At 36.8% G+C, this 22,175-nt stretch overlaps 1 protein-coding gene across 2 annotated transcripts in view; it reads left to right on the forward strand.

Annotated features, from left to right (window-relative positions):
- Positions 1-2,400: 2,400 nt before the first annotated feature.
- The window catches only part of LOC123560873 (uncharacterized), a 73,554-nt gene continuing 53,779 nt past the window's right edge, over positions 2,401-22,175 (forward strand). Inside the window, exons 1-2 of one of the 2 annotated variants that reach the window (XM_053552537.1) lie at positions 2,424-2,485; positions 20,535-20,625. The gene's annotated coding sequence lies outside the window, so the exon portion shown is untranslated. Of the gene's footprint in view, positions 2,486-20,534; positions 20,626-22,175 lie in introns of both variants that reach the window. The other variant, XM_053552539.1, reaches the window with a different exon arrangement.

Here is a 22,175-nt window from a genome sequence, read left to right on the forward strand (position 1 = left end):
ACAAATTTTCAATCTGGAGGCAAGAAGCTAAAAAATATAACACTGTAGATGAACTATATATGACCTTTCTTGAAACATTTCACATCTGTATGGAAGAATGCATTCCAAAGAAAAGAATTAAAGCCAGTAAAAGAAGAACAGTTCAACCATGGATTGATGATGAAGTGAAAGCTGCCAAAAAAGATTTAAACAAATCAAAGAAAGTATTTAAAGAAAGAAGAACACCAGTAAACTTTCAGATACTTAAAGAATGTGAAGAAGCTTTTGACAAAACCATTGAAGTTGCAAAAGATAAATGGGTAAAACGTCTCTGTGAAAAATTAAATAGCACATCTGATTCAAGAGAGAAATGGAACACCTTTAAGAAGCTAACTAGCTATCCGGTGGATGATACCAGCATAATTCATCCTCTAGAAACCGAAAATGGAAACATCATTTTTGAAACAGCTGAAAAATCCAAAGTTCTGGAGGAGAATTTTTTCAGTGGTCAGCATGTAGAAAAGAGACAGTTTGATGAAAGGTTCAGAATTGAAATAGAGTGTGAACTCCAAAACATTAGAAATAATGAAAAGATTGTTGTAGAAGAAGAAAGTGAAACATTCCTAAACAGAGACATAACATATGAGGAAGTTGAGGCATCACTGCAGTTTCTTAAAACAAATAAAGCCCCTGGTCCAGATGAAATATACACTGACCTCCTTATCAATGCTAACGCAACACTACATATTTCAATCCATTACCTATTTCTGAAATCTTGGAAAGATGGAATTTTACCAGAACAATGGGAGACTGCAGTCATCAAGTTCCTTAAAAAGCAGGGAAGAGAATCATACTTCCAACCCAGTTCATACAGGCCAATCAGCCTTACAAGTGTGCTAGGGAAATGCATGGAAAGAATTGTTCATTCCCGGTTATATGCCTTTTCAGAGCACAACAATATCTTGGACACAGAACAAGAAGGTTTCCGAAAGTTTAGAAACACAACACATGCCTTGCTTAGACTGGTACAGTGCTGTATTGATGGCTTCAACAAGAAACAAATGACACTGGCAGTATTCTTAGACATGGAAAAAGCTTTTGACACTGTGTGGAGGGACGGTCTAAGAGTCAAATTACACAGACTAGGTATAACAGGAAAGATGTGGTCATGGATAGACGATTTTTTGACCAATAGAAAAGGAAAATGTCTCATTGAGAACAGATTAGGAGAAGAATTCTCAACTAAGATTGGTCTCCCACAAGGTTCAGTGCTGTCTCCCCTACTATTCAACCTCTTCATGGTAGATGTCTTCCGGAATATATCGAGCAACAAGGTCACATTTGCAGATGATGGCACATTGTGGCAGACTGGAAGTGATTTACAAGACTTGACAGAAACAGTAAATGCTGATCTTGAGGTTATTGCAAATTGGACTTACAGATGGAGAATGAAACTTAATGTTGACAAGTCTGAGTACTGTATTTTTTCCAAATACAAAGACATTCTGCCAGACACAAAACTAGTAATAGATTCCAAAGTTATCAAAAGAACACAAACCCCAAAACTTTTAGGAGTCACTCTAGACAGTGAACTATGTTTTAAGAAACACAATGAAGATGTAGAAAAAAAAGAGGATCAAGAGCCTTATCTATTCTTCATACAGTCTCCAGAACAGAAAAGATCAGTGTAAAGAATATGCTGCAACTCTACAAATCCATAGTGCTGCCTCAACTTGAGTATGCGTCAATTGTTTGGCAAATAGGGAACTGCCAACCACTAGAAACAGTCCAAAGGAAAGGGTTGTCAATGTGTCTGGGCCTACCAAGTACTTCCAGTCAGACAGAAATACGTGCTGCAGCATCCCTGGCTACCTGTGACAAGTGGCAACGCAGGTGGGAAATTTCAGAAAGTGGGCGAACTCTTTTCCAGTATCAACAGAAAGTCAAACGTAACAAAGTGAACTTTGATGGTCTACCGCATCAAAGAAGCATATTGGCACTACAGAGTGGTTACTGCTTGAAAGACGTCAATTACAAAGTTGGTTTGACTGACTGTCCATACTGCGAATGTGGAAGTCGTGAGACAGTAGAGCACTTTTTATGTGAATGTCCAATATACAACAGTGCAAGAGAAAAGGCAAAGAAAGAGATGTTTCTCTTGACAGGTATATCAGTCTTCAGTGAGAAGCCCTTCCTAACCATTGATGAAAATGACCCCAACAAAGAATGGCGTCAGGCACTCAACAACGAACTGAATGATTTCATTGAAGCCACCAAGCGTTTTGGTTCACGTGGTCCGAGAAATTTTCTCGCGTAACCACCTTAAAACATAGACATATACATAATTCATAAACATACCTGAGTGTTATTACCTGAGAGCTCCTACCGGAAGTAGACGATACCGACGAAGCGATCAATCGGCCAAGTTTTAGGCTGTGACTCAACTCAACGAAAACGAAAGGAAGGTAAAATTGGGAATTTCACAAAGTCTGCGGAAATTGGAATGGTAAACAATTAACAGCTCAAAAGATAAATAGGGCATGACATTTTTTTGCTAAGTTTCTGTCTTGATATAAAAATATTGAGCTATTGGGTAGCAGATGGCGGTTTTTTCTAGTACTTCGGACTTCCGAGCGATGTGGCCAAGTCAGACGGCTTCCGATATCTTACGAGATGCAGACCTGAAAATAAAAAGATACCGGTTTACATCTTACTTGAAAAAGAAATAAAATACATAGTAAACTTCATACAAAGCATAGATTTTTAAATCCACAAGCCACCTGAAAGATAATTTCAGCCCGCGAAAATACATGACATTTCAGCCCAAATTAGCCATATCTCCAACTGGCCTTAAAATGTTAGGGGAAATGATAGAGCCAAATGGCCACTTGCATTCTGTACTCAGTTTCAAGTATTACTTGCAGAGCTGGACAAAAATACCTGTCTACCGATTACTTTTTTCACTATTTTCAACTGTGTGAGGCCTATATGACATTTGACAGTTCACGAGACGCTCAATGCTGATAGTGGTATATATGCATTTCAAGCAGTTATATGAAAATGATGCCATCAAGCTTACATTCGCATCTGCCAGAATTTCTGCAACATACCATTCTTAAACTTGTTAATCACAAACTCACATCAACAAATATTTCAAACATCAAAACAGCCTTCACTTCAAGGTTTTATCTCTAATGACAGATTTTGACCCTGGCCAATTCGAATCTGTGGCTGGAAACTACCAACTGCTACCTTAAGGACCAAGACATGCATCTCCATGGACTGTCTGGCACCTGATTCTAAGAAAATGATCTATGACAAATAAAATCTTACCAATATTTAAACAATGCTTTGTTCTTCTTGCAAATTGCACATGTCCAAACAATGTCTACAATATTGTGGTTTTGGCCCCTTTTTTACACACATATTTCTTACTGCATCTATCTTTCTGACATTAAAAAAAGACTTACCTACTATTACATGATGGCCATAAATGTACTGTATTAGCATTGTGCACAGCCCTGCATACTTGAGGAACAGAATTAAAAGCAGCACAGCTTACTTACCCAAGACTAACTGTACTTCAAGTCCGCAAGCTCAGGAAAAGCCGCCCCTGTTTACAAGTACTTTTTCATATTACCTTACATACAGTAAGTATAAAAATAGCTTTAAATAAATATTTTACAATGCACTTTTGTTGTTGTTGTTGTTGTTGTTGTTGTTGCCAAACTTACCTATTTTAACGAATTCGAGCAGTCTCCCAGTACATCTCCGAGAAACCATATCTTCTCTTAATTAAAAACAAATATCTGCAAATGTTACCTCACTCCAGGACCTTAAATGCACCCAAGATGTATCCACTCTCTACACTTTTCTTCTGTCGTCATGTCCTGACACCGATAAAGCCACAATAGAAATTTGTAAGAACTAAAATCATACCTGCCACTCGAGAAATATCTTCGAAAGAAATATCACCACAAAATCCAGTTCCGAGCCTTGTGAAACAGCCATGTATTTACAAAATGCCAAAAAGTTGCACCTATACTTCCTTTAAATAGTCCTTCTTCCTTTAAATTTGATATAAATACAAAAGAAATGTGTTTCCCGCTAGAAATTTAAGAAAACCCTACACTACAAACAAAAATAAGATTTACTTACCCGGTAAAAATCAGAGTTACCTCCCCTTAACTTCTACCATATCAAACAACATCTGTCTATGTTATGAATCCATTCAGCTCGGATTTTTAAATAACACATACTGGAGAGCTTGAACAACACAAAAGAAAGCATGAAATAGTACTTACAAAATTGACAAGTGTCTTAAGGTAGCAGATGGCGGTTTTTTCTAGTACTTCGGACTTCCGAGCGATGTGGCCAAGTCAGACGGCTTCCGATATCTTACGAGATGCAGACCTGAAAATAAAAAGATACCGGTTTACATCTTACTTGAAAAAGAAATAAAATACATAGTAAACTTCATACAAAGCATAGATTTTTAAATCCACAAGCCACCTGAAAGATAATTTCAGCCCGCGAAAATACATGACATTTCAGCCCAAATTAGCCATATCTCCAACTGGCCTTAAAATGTTAGGGGAAATGATAGAGCCAAATGGCCACTTGCATTCTGTACTCAGTTTCAAGTATTACTTGCAGAGCTGGACAAAAATACCTGTCTACCGATTACTTTTTTCACTATTTTCAACTGTGTGAGGCCTATATGACATTTGGACAGTTCACGAGACGCTCAATGCTGATAGTGGTATATATGCATTTCAAGCAGTTATATGAAAATGATGCCATCAAGCTTACATTCGCATCTGCCAGAATTTCTGCAACATACCATTCTTAAACTTGTTAATCACAAACTCACATCAACAAATATTTCAAACATCAAAACAGCCTTCACTTCAAGGTTTTATCTCTAATGACAGATTTTGACCCTGGCCAATTCGAATCTGTGGCTGGAAACTACCAACTGCTACCTTGATTATTTCAGGTCGTGTAGTGTTCGGATAGTATAGTCACAAAATACAAATAAATACAAATACATGGCATTTATATAGCGCAAAAATTATAAAATATTCTATTGCGCTTTACAATTACATTACCCACATTTAACATATATACATACAAAATATGAACAGGATTCTAGAACTTAGATTTAAAGATTTGGACATATATAAATACTATTTTACACCACTTCTGAATATTTTGTATTTTAACAAGACTACACTCATTGTTCATAAAACTGCCTAAACAAATGTGTTTTCAGTTTTGATCTAAAGCTGGCTTCAGACTGAATGTTTTTCAGATAGCTAGGCAGATCGTTCCACCATTTGGGACCAACGACTGCCATAGATCTGTCTGCTAGTTTTGTTCACCGTCTAGGGATGTTAAAGTTAGTGTCACTTTGTGAGCGAAGTCTGTATCGTTGTCGAGTAGGTACAAACATTTCCCTCAGATATACTGGAGCTGTACCATTGATGACACGGAAGACTATTACTAAAACTTTGAACATGACTCTAGGCTTAACTGGAAGCCAGTGTAATTCTTTCAGAAGTTCGGTACTTGGTTTTTCATAGGAAGCATTTTTGACTACTCTAGCGGCATGATTTTGGACTCGCTGTAGTTTATTGATTTGGTAGGCTGGAATTTCTGTAAATAAACTGTTGCAGAAGTCAATGTGAGAATGAACCAATCCATGCACTAATGATTCAGTTGACTTCTGTGTGAGATGTTTCCGTATAGCCCTAAGGTTTCGTAACTGTACATGAGCTATCTGACACTTTTTCTGAATGTGATGGTCAAAGTTGAGTGTATTGGTCATAGTTACACCTAGGTCTCTGACGTGATCGACGCATTTTACGTCACACCCACCAACGTTTACACTTGTGATGTCCAAATTCGCTAACTGTTGTCTTGTTCCATACATAATAATTTCAGTTTTAGACTGATTCATTTTCAGTTTGAAGGTTGTCATCCATTTTATGATTTCATTTAGACAACTGTCTAGTTGCTGAAGAACAGTTGTCTCATTTTGAGAATTTCCCGCTTGAATTTTTAACGCAATCTTGTGGTCGTCCACGTATCCATAGAGATCAGCTGGATATTTCTGCACCACTCGGTTAAGAGCCGATATATACAGGGTAAAGATCACAGGTCCGGCACAAGAACCCTGCGGGACACCAAACCTTAGTGGCTCCGTGTCAGATGCTGACTGTTCGACTAAAACTTTCATTGTTCTGTTCGTGAGACACCGGACAGAAATCGGGGTTTTTCCTTTGCCGTTTTATGAAAATCAGCACAAAAATTTTCCCCAATTAATCTTCACCCCATTTGTCATCTGAAAATGGAATAAAAACTCAGTCAGACGTAAAACATTCAATGGATTTTGAGGCTCAAATGGGGTGATGAAACTCACAACAGACAAGACAAATATTTTGAAGATTGATTATTATATCCCACGGACAAAGTTTGAGGGGAAATATAGGAATGAGCTTATCTGTTGTTGGTCAGTACGTTGGTTTTCATTGTTTCTGGACAAGGACTCCTGAAAGGCTTAACAGATTTAAATAAATTTAGATACACACTAACACAGGTGTAAGTTCCAGGGTTCTCGGAATCGCCGAAATCGGCGTCCCTGTGCGCATAATTGGTCCCGGTATACGCGTGTTTATTGCAGCTCGGGAGTCCCCGGACGCACGTTTCTGCAGTGAGACGCAGTGAAAATTAATTCAATAATTGATTACATAAATTGCGAATACACAAGGTTTGACTTGAGAGCAAAATATGTGGGCGGAGTTACTCGCTTGTCACCGATAGCCGCGTATAGCCAATCAGCGTTGCCCGTTTCTACTTCACCGCGAGACGGATCAACTCGAATACATGTGATTGTCGGTGTGATTGCATGGGTGACAATTTCTAATTGCTAACGACGGATTACGTAGTGTTTGAAGTAACTCCGATTGTTTTCTCACGTACTAATTACCAATTTTAAAGAACTTTTTAGAATCTTTTTTAAAAAATGATAATTAGGCTTAATTATGAATGTCCGAGTCATTTTAAGATGCTGTCGATGCCGGTCTTAGTAACGTGATTATTTTTCTGCAAAATCGCTGATGTTATTTGAGGAAGCATTTATTAATATGTTGATCATAGACATACTGTGCATTCTTGTATTTTAGACACGTTGTGCTCTTAAAGAGTATTAGAATAAAAGTAGTAATTTTTTATATATTTTGTTTTCACCGTATGTTTATATACGTTTCCATTCTGAAATAAAAATGTAAAGAAAAAATTATCAGGAGCGATTTTTGGGCAACTTGATATTTTCACAAGGGGGATTTTGTCCAACTTGACAACTTCACTGGGGATTTTGTCCAGGAAGATCAGAAACAGCAGGGATGTGGGGGTGAGGGGAGGGGGATGTTGTCCAGGGGTGATTTTTTCTTACATTAAATTTTGACTACATGTGACCTATTTTATCTTTACCTTTTTACCACACCTTAACAATATTTGTGTGAAGAATTGTGTTTACAGAATGTCTGTGGGCCTACACTTAATTTGACAAGTAACATAGAGGCCTGTGTTTTGACGAAACATTTAAGTCTGTCCGTCAGTCTAGTCAGTAGTTGGGACTGCAACTTTTTCAGCTTTGGGAGTCCCAGGACTGCAACTTGAAATTGCTAGTGAGAACCCTGGGTGTAACATTATAAAATAGGAAGTGTCTAGCCGTCCGGTAACCGGACGCCTAGCCTGCGTTCTAGTCGTCCGTTACCGGACGGCTAGCAAATCCTCAGGGGATTTTCTAGTCGTCCGGTAACTGATTTCCTAATGAATAAGACATGATTTTATATAGTTTTAATGTTATTTACTTAAGATATCTATACTTATCTGCAAACAAAATTTTGTGTAAATACATACTATAAACATTTACAATAAATCACTGCATTATTCAGCCGATAAAATGGAAGTTTGCCAAACTTAATAATGGCGAGATCGACGTGGCGTCTCTTACTAAAATCTGTTCATCTGGAGGCTTTTATGGGATCAGAATTTTTAAATTTTAACAACTTTTTCACTGGATTTTTCAAAATTAAAACAGTTTTGAAGTACTTTCAATTTTCATATTTAGTACTCAAGTATTTTTTAATGAATAACTGTTTTAAATGACATCTAATTTCAAAAGCGGCAGCGTGATGTTCAAAACTTTAAGAAAAACCGGAAAACGGGATTTATCCTTAATGTCGATATGGTCAATAGTTAAGCGTTCATAATTAATCCATTTTATTTTGAAATAATTATATTCAAAATTAATGAATGAATTGCTTTTTTTAAGCTTTCCATTCTTCAAAAAGTTTGTGTTTTAATAATTAAAGTTTAGGCCGTTAGAAAAAAACATCACTTTTTACAAAATAGCATATGGACGTTCGGCGATCAATGTTTTATCATTTCTAAAAATAGAATATCAACAAATTTGTAAACAAACACGATCTCTTGTGTTTAATCGACTGAAAAATCAGATAAGTATTGATATTTTAAGTAAATAACATTTAAAACTATATAAAATCATTACTTATTCATTAAGAAATCAATTACCGGACGACTAGAAAATCCCCTGATGATTTGCTAGCTGTCCGGTAACCGGACGACTAGAACGCAGGCTAGGCGTCCGGTTACCGGACGGCTAGACACTTCCTATAAAATACAGGTCAAGTTCGACTTTAAGGTCAGTAGATCAAAGGTCAAGGTCACATTGACCTGGAACAGTTAAACAGTTTCTGCATGATAACTTTTAAGAAGGCTTGGTCCAAGGATGAAAAATTTTGGTACACAGGTGTAACATCATAAAATACAGGTCAAGTTCTACTTAGAGGTCAAGGTCACAATGACCTGGAACAGTTAAACAGTTTCAGGATGATAACTTGAGAATGCCTGGGCTTAGGATCATAAATTTTGGTACACATGTGTAACAACATAAAATATTAAGTTCAAGTTCAACTTTGAGGTAAGTAGGTCAAGGGTCAAGGTCACAGTGACCAGGAACAGTGAAACGGTTTCCGGGTGATTACTCAAGAATGCTTGGGCCTAGGATCATTAAATTTGATAGGGAGGTTGGTCATGACCAGCAGATGACCCCTATTTATTTTGAAGTCAAAGGTCAAGGTCACAATGACCTGGAACAGTTAAACAGTTTCTGGACGATTGCTTGAGAAAGCTTGGGCCTAGGATCACAGAGCTTAATAGGGAGGTTGATCATTACCAGCAGATGACCCATGTTGATTTTGAGGTCAAAGGTCAAGGTCACAGTGACCCAGAACAGTTAAGCCATTTCTGGACAATAAATTGAGAACGCTTGGGCCTAGGATCATGAAACCTAATAGTGAAGTTGATCATGACCAACAGATGACCCCTAATGATTTTGAGGTCAGTAGGTCAAAGGTCAAGGTCAGAGTGGCCAGGAACAGTTATATCATTTCCAGATGATATCTTGAGAACGCTTGGACCTAGGATCACGAAACTTACTTGGGGATTGGATGCAAATGACCCTTACTGATTTTGAGGTCAGTAGGTCAAAGGGCAAGGTTACAACGACCTGAAAATTTCTGTTCCTTGTGCAGTTACTGAATGTATCAAGGGTGGATGGGGGTGGGGGGGGGGAGCTGGGCATTTTGTGTTCTATGAGCTCATGTTGTGATATAATTTCATTTAAGAATTAAATGCTAATTTATGTGCATTTAGATGGGTATAAACCACATTGAAACTTATAGCAAATCCATGAATCACACTAGCCATTCTTTAATGATCTGCAAGAAGTTCCAATGTTTGTACCTGTAAATAGAATGTATATATGTGAAACTGAAAAATGATAAAGTGGTGGGAATTAAAAGTTAGGTTTTGGTAAAAATGCAAGAAGAATGTAAATTTTCTGCATTATTTCAAAAGCATTGCAACGGATAACTACCTTGTGCACAATATTTTTGGTTATGTATAAGAATATCTTGCAAAAATCTTATGTCAGTAAGTTTGTACCACTAGTCACATTGAGAGTACTTATTTTTCATGGATTTTTTAGGGAAATCTTTTTTCGCCAAAAATGTGCATGTTAGTCCCCTACAATGTAAATAGCCAATGTCGTCATCTTGCATTACAACACAGTCATGCTGTCCAAGGGTAACAATGATTTTTTAGCTCAACTATTCTTAACAAACTGGTTGTAACTCTTGTGAAGATGTCTCATATATAAACAGTCGTAGCCAAACGAGCGTTCTGTCCTCTGGTATACTTTTATGTAACTTCACAGCCGTTTGAGTGCATTTGGAATTGTAAACGCACTGGTCATATAGGTGTATTGTTGAAGCAGTAAGTAGTAACATATACATTGTCCTAACTATAAGACTGACTAGAAAGGGTGGCAGTAAATGCAGGTAGATAGTTCAAAAGTTATTTAATACCTTTATTAGCTGCTTGATTTCCATAATTGTTAGTTCGAAACAGCTGCTTCAGTACATTATTTTCCTAGCAAAGTTGGCCAGATCATAGTCCTTTAAAATTATTTTTTTGGGCAGTTAAATGGTAATGCCCTACTTATATAATAAATTGTCAAACATTGACCACCTGTTTCTATAAACGCTTCAACATTTGTAGGTTATATTATTAAGTCAGGTTCTTAACTGCAGACTATTATTGCGAAAAATAATAGTTTGTTTGTTTGTATGTCAGCATATTTATAGTCTACACTGGTGACCCATATGGGTGACTCTTCCAGAAGACTGCTAGTAATTTTACAGGGTTTCCGCTGCAATTCCCCAAAGTCGCCAATGGCCAAAAAAATAAAAAATTGGCAAAAAAAGTTTTTGCCGTAAATGTATTTTTTATAATGTGTATTTCTCTGTATTAAAGGCAAAGAAAACTGACCCACCCCCCCCCCCCCAATACCAGACTTTTTAATCCCCAATATACAAGATCCTGTCTGGTCCAGTCTGATAAGGGTCCATAAAACCCCTGTAGACTTGACATGTAGCCTAAGGCTAATTATTGTCAGAGAATCATAAATTTTATATATTTTTTTGCTGAGAAGTACCCTGCTATTTTGGCAAAGGAATAATAATAATATTTTCTCTAAATTTAGACCAAGAAACACACCAGAGGCCACCATTCCATACCTGTATTTTATAATTTTTCCAGGGGGAAAACCCTCTGACTCCCCCACTCATAAAGAGGGTACTAACCCCTCCTTTACCTCAAAATTTTGGACCTAAAGATGCACCAGAGGCCACCATTTCATGCCTGTATTTCGCCCGCCCCCCCCCATCAAAAGGGTGCTAACCTATCCATAATCTCAAATTTTGAACATAAAAATGCACCAGAGGCCTTCATTTCATGCCTGTATTTCAAACATTTCCAAGGGGAGAGCCTCCTACCCCTCTCCCCCATCCCCCAATAAGAGTTTTACAATCAAATAATGAAAAAACTGTAAAAATGACAAATTGTTGCAACATGCACAGTGTGTTGGAGAATACACCCACTGGACGCCCCCTCCCCCTATGTGTCGTTAACTTCGATATTTTGTGGCGGAAAAAAAATTGGGTCAAGTGAAAACCCTGTTTTAGTCAGAGTATAGTGCAAGATACAGAAGATGCTCCAATTCCAGAAGCTTTCCTGGTTCTTTAGTGTGTCAGGTGTAAAGCACCCATACATGGGACTCTTATCCCCGTGTTAACTTTTAGTTGGAGGAGTGGGACTCGAACTCAAGATCCCTGGTTTCGTAGTTAGTGTTACCACTAAACCACTGCCTCCGCTTTGAAAAATGGAAGACTTGATAACATGTTTCAGTGCTCCAGTTAGGATTTTGTTTTAACTTGGCATGAATGGTCACCATTATGAGACGTCGTCTGAGTGTCATTCGCAAGAACCAGGTCCCTAGTTTTAAGGTCAAGGTCACACTGGACAGCTGGTGGACTCGTCATTCTGCCCATGGGCATACTGGATTTTTAATGTTGCCTATGATTACAATATCCACCTTTACTTTAAAAAGAGTGTTAAAACTGAGGTAGGAAACTACAGACCTGTATCAGTTTTATGTATTATTTCTAAAATATTTGAAAGAATTGTATATGACCAACTTGAAAATTATTTGAGTAAACAGAATTTACTATACGAGTTTCAATCAGGTTTTAGAAGTTCTTTTTCAACAGATACATGTTTAATACATCTGTCTGACTATATAAGGTTTAATTTAGATAAAGGTAATTATGTTGACATGATTCTGCTTGATTTGCAGAAAGCTTTTGATACAGTTGACCATGCTATTCTTTTAGACAAACTCAAAATGATAGGTTTTAGTCCGTATGTTATCAGATGGTTTCAATCATATCTGGCATTCTTTCGTCATCTGTAAATATCACATGTGGTGTGCCTCAAGGCTCCATACTTGGGCCTCTACTGTTTTTAATTTATGTAAATGTCATGGCAGGTGTTGTAAATAACAAACTTTTATTGTATGCAGATGACTCTGCCATTTTAGTGTCTGGCAAATGTAAAACAGAAATTGAGCATTTGTTAACCCAGGATCTTGAACGAGTTAGTCAACAAATTGTCATTGCACCTAGGAAAAACAGAATCCTAGGTATGTAATGGTACAGTGATTAAGCACATCAATTCTGTTAAATATTTGGGTGCTATATTGGATCAATGTTTGAGTTATGAGACCATGGTTACATCAGTCATTAAAAAAGCAAATGCAAGACTTAGGTTTCTATACAGAAAGCAAAAGTTTTTATCATTGTACACTAAGAAAATGTTAGTCATGTCCTTGATCCAATGTCACTTTGACTATGCCTGCTCTGTATGGTACTATGGCATTTCTCAAGAGTCTGAAGAATAGGTTACTCAAAACAAGATCATTAGGTTTGTCCTTAGACTTGATCAAAGAAGTCATTATTGATACAGAACACTTCTTACAGTTGGGCTGGTTACCTGTCACAAGAAGAGTAGAACAAATAACTCTAAATCACGTTTTTAGCTCACCTAAGCAATGCTCAGGTGAGTTTTTCTGATCGCTCGATGTCCGGCGTCTGACGTCTGTCTGTCAACATTTAACTTGTGTATGCGATAGAGGCTGTATTTTTCAACTGATCTTCATGAAATTTGGTCAGAATGATTACCTTGATGAAATCTAGGCTGAGTTTGAAAATGGATCATCTGGGATCAAAAACTAGGTCACTAGGTCAAATCAAAGAAAAACTTTGTGTATGCGATAGAGGCTGTATTTTTCAATTGATCTTCATGAAAATTGGTCAGAATGATTACCCTGATGAAATCTAGGCAGCTTTCGAAAATGGGTCATCTGGGTTTAAAAACTAGGTCACTAGGTCAAATCAAGGAAAACCCTTGTGTAACGATAGAGGCTGTATTTTTCAATTGATCTTCATGAATTTTGGTCAGAATGATTGTCATGTTGAAATCTAGGTCAAGTTCGAATATGGATCATCTGGGGTCAAAAACTAGGTCACTAGGTCAAATCAAATAAAAGCCTTGTGTATGCGATAGAGGCTGTATTTTTCAATTGATCTTCATGAAATTTGGTCAGAACGATTGCCTTGATAGAATCTAGGTCGAATTTGAATGTGGATCATCTGGGTTCAAAAACTAGGTCACTAGGTCAAATCAGAGAAAAAACAATGTGTATGCGATAGAGGCTGTATTTTTCATACGATCTTCATGAAATTTGGTCAGAATGATTGCCTTGATGAAATCTAGGTGGTGTTCAAATATGGGTCATCTTGGGTCAAAATCTAGGTCACTAGGTCAAATCAAAGAAAAACCTTGTGTATGCGATAGAAGCTGTTTTTTCCAACTGATTTTCATAAAATTTGGTCAGAATGACGGCCTTGATGAAATCTAGGTGGAGTTCGAATATGGGTCATCTGGGGTCAAAATCTAGGTCACTAGGTCATATCAAAGAAAATACTTGTTTAAACTTAAGAGATCACATTTTTGGTCCAATCCTAATGAAAATTGGCCAGAATATTTGTTTCCATGAAATCACGAGGCCAAACATGTTCACACTGTTATGGTGTGTTTCTCAGGTGAGCGACCTAGGGCCATCTTGGCCCTCTTGTTTGTGTCATCCTGGGTATATGAATACATGTCCTGGTACATTTTTTTCTGCAGTTTTTGGTATTTTAAGTTAGTAATGTTTCTTAATTGTCTTTCAATAATTATGTTTTAATTTCTAGACATTGTATAATATGATATTTGAAATTTGTTTCAATTTTGTGTTGTACCATTCCATGTGTTTTATATACTGAAATAAATCAATCAAAGATGATTGTTACTTCACATGTGTTTGTACATGTATGTTTACTTTCAGGTCATGCCTCCTGTAGAACATAAGTCAGTTACTGTTAAATTTCCAGTTAATCAAGTCCATGAGTATGTTCCATTTGAATGAATTAGGACAAAGCTAGAAGAAATAAAAACTCATACAGCATCAACATTTTTTTTTATTGATTTCTAAACAACTACCATTCATCATCATCATCTATCATCAAAAGTGATTTGTCCACGCCATATAGAGCATGTTGAACTACGCAATTTGGTAGATCATTGCGTGCATATATTTTTGTATTCTTGCATACCAGACGGGGATTTCCAGTATTTTTACCGGTGCTGGAAAAATCCATCTTACACCCCGGGGTGTAAGATGACTCTCGTGCTTTAAATGACGTATTACGAACTACATATATGTAGAAGATTTATACAGTTATTTATATTTTATTTCAAAAAAGGAATAAAAGTCCAATACCTTGACAGTTCCTCTTTGTTCCTGATACTATTTTTGTCAATTCAAAATGCATTATTTTATCAAAAATTCATAACGTTACGCTGCAACTGATAAAACAAAACTGGAACCAGACATTGTTATTTGTCATGACGTCTTTGCTGTCTACGGACGTTGCTCTCCCGTGCTTTGTTTAAATACTCTGCTATAAGAGAAAGTTCTAAAAAGAAAGCCATCCAATTGGTTTTATTTTTAGCTCGACTATTCATAGAATAGTAGAGCTATTGGACTCGCCCATGCGTCGGCGTTCGCGTCCCGATTTGGTTAAGTTTTTGTATGTAAGCTGGTATCTCAGCAACCACTTGTGGGAATGGATTGAAACTTCACACACTTATTCACTGTGATAAACTGACTTACATTGCAAAGGTTCCATAACTCTGTTTTGCTTTTTTGCAAAATTATGCCCCTTTTTTGACTTAGAAATTTTTGGTTAAGGTTTTGTATGTAAGCTGGTATGTCAGTAACCACTTGTGGGAATGGATTGAAACTTCACACACTTATTTACTGTGATAAACTGACTTACATGGCACAGGTTCCATAACTCTATTTTGCTTTTTTACAAAATTATGCCCCTTTTTCGACTTAGAATTTTTTGGTTAAGGCTTTGTGTGTAAGCTGGTATCTCAGTACTCACTAATGGGAATGGATTGAAACTTGACACACTTGTTCACTGTCATGATCTGACATTAACAAAGCAGGTCCCATAACTTTATTTTGCTTTTTTACAAAATTATGCCCCTTTTTCAACATAAAAATTTTTGGTTAAGTTTTTGTATGTAAGCTGGTATCTCAGTATCCACTAATGTGAAAGGATTGAAACTTCACACACTGGTTCACTGTCATGATATGACATGCAGTGCAAAGGGTCAATAACTCAACTTCGCATTTTACAAAATTATGCCCCTTTTTCTACTTAGGAGTTTTGGGTTAAATTCTTATATGTAAGCTGGTATGTCAGTACCCACTAATGGAAATGGATTGAAACTTCATACACTTGTCCACTGTCATGAGCTGATAAGCACTATGCAGATTCCATAACCCTATTTTACTTTTTAAGTAAATTATGCCCCTTTTTCAACAACTTCGTATTCATTCAAGCGACAAGGCTGTTGAATAGTCGAGCGTTGCTGTCCTCCGACAGCACTTGTTATTAATTATTTTGATATTGGTATGCAAGAAAAACATTCTGCCACTGGTTATAGGTGCAGATGGGAATATCCTGCTCTCGGGTTACTGTTTAGGTGGTAACTCGGCTGGAAACTCGTTACCCTCAAGTCCATCAGCACTGAACATTTGCGTGCAGATGCAGCAGATAATCCCAACAAGGAACACCGGGAAAACTTGTCAGCTATATTTTCAGTAGTCAAACTTGAGTGTGTCAAGGTGAAAATTTATCGCCGATCTTGTTTTCAATATTTTTGAATGATCTAACTCAGTATATGTCAGCAAAATTTGAGGGTATGGCTTCAGTGTCTTTTGCTACTTTTTCTCTAATGACAAAAGACTGGAAATCTTTGAGGATTTTTCGTACCTTGGTATACTTATAATTATAATGGCATTTTTTCTAAAGCCAAAGCAAAACTTGTGGAACAGGCAAGACGAGCCGTATTTTCAGTTATTCAGAAATCCCATAAACTCAGTCTTACTATTTCTGTGCAGTTACATTTATTTCATACCATGATTGCACCAATTTTGTTGTATGGAAGTGAGGCATGGGGTGTTGACAATGTTAAGGTATTAGAACAGTTTCATTAAAAAATTTGTAAATTCATCTTGAACTTGAAACCATCCACACCAAATTGTATGGTTTACGGTGAGTTAGGTATTATGCCAATACCTCTACCTTGAGTATTATGTTATTGGAGCAAATTATTAAATGCTAAAGATGATAAAATTGGTAAGATAATAGCAATATACTTACTTCTCCTTGGATATCTTTTGTTAAGACTAATCTTGATGAGCTTGGATTGTCTGAATATTTTATTTATCAAAATGTCACAAACTTGAAACATTTAAAATCACTGGCAGGGGTGTAAAAAAAAATTTCACACCACTCGCCCTGCAGGACTAGTAGCCAGTAATATCTACTCGCCCTTAGTGAACAGCCACTCGCCCTAATAATTGACACTTTTAATACTGTCACTTTTATGAAAGGAGTATTATGTATAATAGTATTATTTCCCGAAAAATATTTATTTTGAAAAGTGTCTAAAAAATTGGGCACAATAAATCATCGTCCATCCACCCCGTGTTGAAAGAGAGGGAAAAAACGTTAAAGATTATCGGTAATTATTCAGTTGATAAACTAAGTAATTGACCTTGTTTTCATGATCAATTTACACCCCCTCAAAGAGCTAAAAGAAGTGTGTCAGACATCTGAAGTGGAGATCAAAGCGGTATTTTTGCTCGAGATTGTCATGGCATTACGTCATGTTTTCGCGCCATGTGACACATCACTGTCTGATCGTACCGCATCGGTTCTTAAAATTGCTGAGAAATAGAAATAGAAATCAATAAAAAGTTTCTTCTTTAATTTGTTATCAAAAGCGAATGTGCTATATCCCGTATAAAAGGTAAATGTCTCAAACGATAGTTACTATAGTGGATATCCTACCTCTTTGACCTATTTGCCCTGAAGGAATTTACATTATTGTTTGACAAAAAAACTTTTAAGTTGTTGGTCAAAAAATACATTTACAAAGATTCATTTAAAACTTATTAAAAACCCCAATGACATCACATTGCTTTATTTTAAAATCGCATTTCTATTTACGTTCACGAGGTCACGTAACCTATTCTGCCGCACTAAAAGAAATCTGTTTGCCAAAAATCGTTTTACTCCATGTATTGTAATTACTGCCGCTTTTTCATTATTTACGATTTTTTTTATTCTGTTTTTTGTTCTTTCTGGTCAAAAGTCTGAATTTTATGCCCAGAGTATTCATCATTTATTAGTCCCCTACTGGTTGAAAACCAGTTTCGGGGACTATAGGAATGCGCTTTTCCGTCATTCTGTCATTCCGTCCGTCCGCAATTTCGTGTCCGGTCCATAACTCTTTTATCCATGAAGGGATTTTAATATTACTTGGCACAAATGTTCCCCATGATGAGACGACGTGTCATGCGCAAAACCCGGACCCCTAGCTTAAAGGTCAAGGTCACAATTGGAGGTCAAAGGTCAACAGGGCTTTTTTCCTGTCCGGTCCATAACTCTCCCATCCATGAAGGGATTTTAATATCACTTGGCACAATTGTACCTCATAATAAGATGATATGTCATGCACAACTTTGAGACCCCTAGCTCAAAGGTCAAGGTCACACTTAGCAGTCAAATGTTAACATGGCATGAACAGGGTCTGTTTTGTGTCCGGTCCATAACTCTTTCATCCATGAAGGGATTTTAATATTACTTGGCACAAATGTTCCCCATGATGAGACGACGTGTCATGCGCAAAACCTGCACCCCTAGCTCAAAGGTCAAGGTCACAATTTGAGGTCAAAGGTCAACAGGGCTTTTTTCCTGTCCGGTCCATAATTCTCCCATCTATGAAGGGATTTTAATGTCAATTGGCACAATTGTACCTCATAATAAGACGATGTGTCGTGCACAACTTTCAGACCCCTAGCTCAAAGGTCAAGGTCACACTTAGCAGTCAAATGTTAACATGGCATTGAACAGGGTCTGTTTCCTGTCCGGTCCATAACTCTGTCATTCATTAAGGGATTTCAATATTACTTAGCACAGATGTTCCCCATGATGAGACAACATGTCCTGCGCAAATGCCAGAGCCCTTGCTCAAAGTTCAAGGTCACCATTGGGGGTCAAATGTCAATAGGGCTTTTTTCCTGTCCGGTCCATAACTCTGACATCCATGAAGGGATTTTGATATTACTTAGCACAAATGTGCCTAATGATGACGCAGCATGTCATGCGCAAAATCCGGACCCCTAGCTCAAAGGTCAAGGTCACAATTGGAGGCCAAAGGTCAATAGGGTTTTTTTCCTATCCGGTCCAGAACTTTGTCATCCATCAAGGGATTACAATATTACTTGGCATAAATGTTCCCCATGATGAGACGACTTGTCATGCGCAACACCTAGAACCCTAGCTTAAAGGTCAAGGTCACACTTTGAGATCAAAGGTCAATAGGATTTTTTTCCTGTCCGGTGTATAACTTTGTCATGCAAAACAGGATTTGAATATCAGTTGGCACAAACATTTCCCTGGATGAGACAAGATGTTGTGCGCAAAGCCCCGGCTCTAGGTCTAAGGTCAAGGTCATACTTAGAGGTTAAAGGTCAAATTCAAGAATGACTTTGTCTGGAGCATATCTTCTTCATGCATGGAGGGATTTTGATGTAACTTGGCAGAAATCTTCACCACTATGAGGCACACTTTTTTTTAGAATTATGTCCCATTGTTGTTACTATAAATAGATTATATTGTAACTTTTTTATTTCTGGCCATAGGGAAAAATTGAGACCACTTTTCTGTGGTACAACATGCACGGTACATCCAAATTTTAGGTGTATTTTGATCTATCTCTACTGGTAAAGAGTTTCTCGTGGACTTATATTTTATAGATTTTTTTTTTTTTTTTTTTTTTTTTTAGGGTTTATTTCACTTTGTTGTTACTATAAATATCTTTTATGATAACTTTTTGTATAAACGGCCAAAAAAAAATTCCAAATGAAAACAACTGAACGTTTTTATATATGCAAATTTTAATCCAAGTGCTTTGTTATATTTTATTGTATATATAGTACAATATTGTTCATACATCATTGACAGGTATCAGTTCATTATGTTATACTGCAGAAGAGAAAATTAGGTGCCTTCCAGTAGGGGACTTTGTATTGCATGGCAATACTTCATTCACTTGTTTACTTTTAGAAAGAAATAAGTAACTAAGATCGCGCTGTTTGAATTTTTACAAATGATTATATGAAAATTCGACCGTTTTTATAGAATTTTGCCTATATTTCTGTCGATATCTTATTAAAATTATTATAGATTTCAAATAGTATTATTTCTCAAGAGGTGTTGAAAACTTGAAGCGAAAATGTTAAAAAATGAATGCACTACGCACGGTTTTTGTGTACGTGTCGGTGTAAATTAGATATTTAATATACGATAGGCCGCACGTGCTTGTGGAATGGAAAATTACCAGCATGACGTTTTGATATCTTTACGATTCGCGGGTAAATTCCAGTCAATCCAGGTAGCAACTGAACCATCTCAAAGTTTGTTGACGTTTTAGAGTTGTAATTTCTGAATTTTGGTAAAGTAAGGACGTAAAAAACCACTCGCCCGGTCGGTCGAGTATACAGCGAGGTCCACTCGTCCTACTCAGACTTTAACTCGCCAATGCGAGCGGGCGAGTGGAATTTTACACCCCTGACTGGTTAAGACTAGATTGCAAGATCACTTTGTACAAAATTGGAATAACTCTATTGACATCTCTTCTAAATGCCTTGTATATTGCATGTATAAAAAGAACATTGTTTTGAAAAGTATTTGGATATTTTGCCATACAATTTAGCTAAAACTCTTTGCAAATTTAGAATTATGAATCATTCTTTACCTTTTGAGAAAGGAATACATTATAACATTGAACAATGAATGAATGTGAAAGAAAATGTTCACTTTGTGGTAAAAATGTGTAACTTCTAGAAATAGTAACATGATATATAGTTCTATTTTTAGATATACAGTATGGTGCATTGTCGGCTGGAGTCTCGTTACTGCCTAAACAGTTACCCTCAAGACCAGAAATTCCCATCTGCACCTACAACCGGTGAAAGAATCTTATAATATTATTTTGTCATTATATATTAAATAACAATATCTATGTGTTAAAGAAATAAAAGCTTGAAATGATTTCTGTTACAAAAACATCTTAAGAACTATTGTGTATTTTACTTGTTAGAATTTCAGAACACACTTTATTTATAAATTTATAGGTGTGTAACATACAGAAGATAATTTCAGCACTTTAAGTTTCCACTTCATTAAATGAAATAAGACAAAGATTTAAACTTACAACTGTTACAGTCTAAATTAAGTTAAACACTTCAAATAGAACGTATTCTGGGAATCCAGAATTTTATATCCAGATACGGTTATTGTAATACACTTTTCTAAAAGTCGCCCAAATGTCCAGTTTAAAACAAAGACCAATACAAATGCAACATTTGTTTGCAGGTTTTCAAGTTTAGCCTGTGTACTTTCATTTTCTTTTCTGCCAGGAAAAGTTGAAGGGAAGTCTGATGTCATATTTTGTGTTTTCAAAAACATATGTTTGCCTTGCGAGATTGTGTAAAAAATATGCCAGTTGACCTAGAGATATCTGAATATAACTTGCCTGTATAGGAGTTCTAGGTTGGTAGCCAAGCTTCAAGTACAATACAACCTCTCAAGAGCGGCCCTCCCTTCAGTTAAAACCTCTCTATAACAACATCATCAAAATTTCCTTAAGTTTAAAAATGCAATGAAATTTTCCTCTCCAGAACAACAACCTCTACATAACAGTCAATATTTGTATCTCCCAACAGGTGTTGCTCTACAGAGGCTGCACTGTACCACAGAAAAATCACTAGTAATACTTGTATTTATTGTGCAAAGATGATAACTATTCACATTACGGAAATCTCCCAGAAACAATTAGATGCAGCATTTTTAGCTCACCTGTCACGAAGTGACAAGGAGAGCTATAATAATTGTGACCGCTTGATGTCCGTCATGCGTTGTGTGTCGTGCGTCAACAATTTCTAAAAAAATCTTCTTCTTGCAAACATCTGGGCAGAATTACACCAAACTTCACAGGAATGATCCTTGGGTGCCCCCTTTTCAAAAGTATTCAAAGAATTGAATTCCATGCAGAACTCTGGTTGCCATGGCAACCGAAAGGAAAAACTTTAAAAATCTTCTTGTCCAAAACAACAGGGCCTAGGGCTTTGATATCTGGTGTGTAGCATCATCTAGTGGTCCTCTACCAAAATTGTTCAAATTATTCCCCTAGGGTCAAATATGGCCCCGCCCTGGGGGTCACATGGTTTATATAGACTTATATAGAGAAAACTTTGAAAATCTTCTTGTACAAAACCACATGGCCTAGGGCTTTGATATTTAGTATGTAGCATCATCTAGTGGTCCTCTAACAAGATTGTTCAAATTATCCCCCTAGGGTCAAATTTGGCCCCGCCCTTGGGGTCCCAAGTTTTACATAGACTTATAATAGGAAAAAAAGTTTAAAAATCTTCTTGTCTGAAACCACAACATTTAGACCTTTGATATTTGGTTGTAGCATTGTCTTATAGTCCTCAACCAAAATTGTTCAAATTGTAC

The sequence above is a fragment of the Mercenaria mercenaria genome, chromosome 10 (genome assembly GCF_021730395.1).
Source record: "Mercenaria mercenaria strain notata chromosome 10, MADL_Memer_1, whole genome shotgun sequence".
Classification (NCBI taxonomy): Eukaryota; Metazoa; Mollusca; class Bivalvia; order Venerida; family Veneridae; genus Mercenaria; species Mercenaria mercenaria.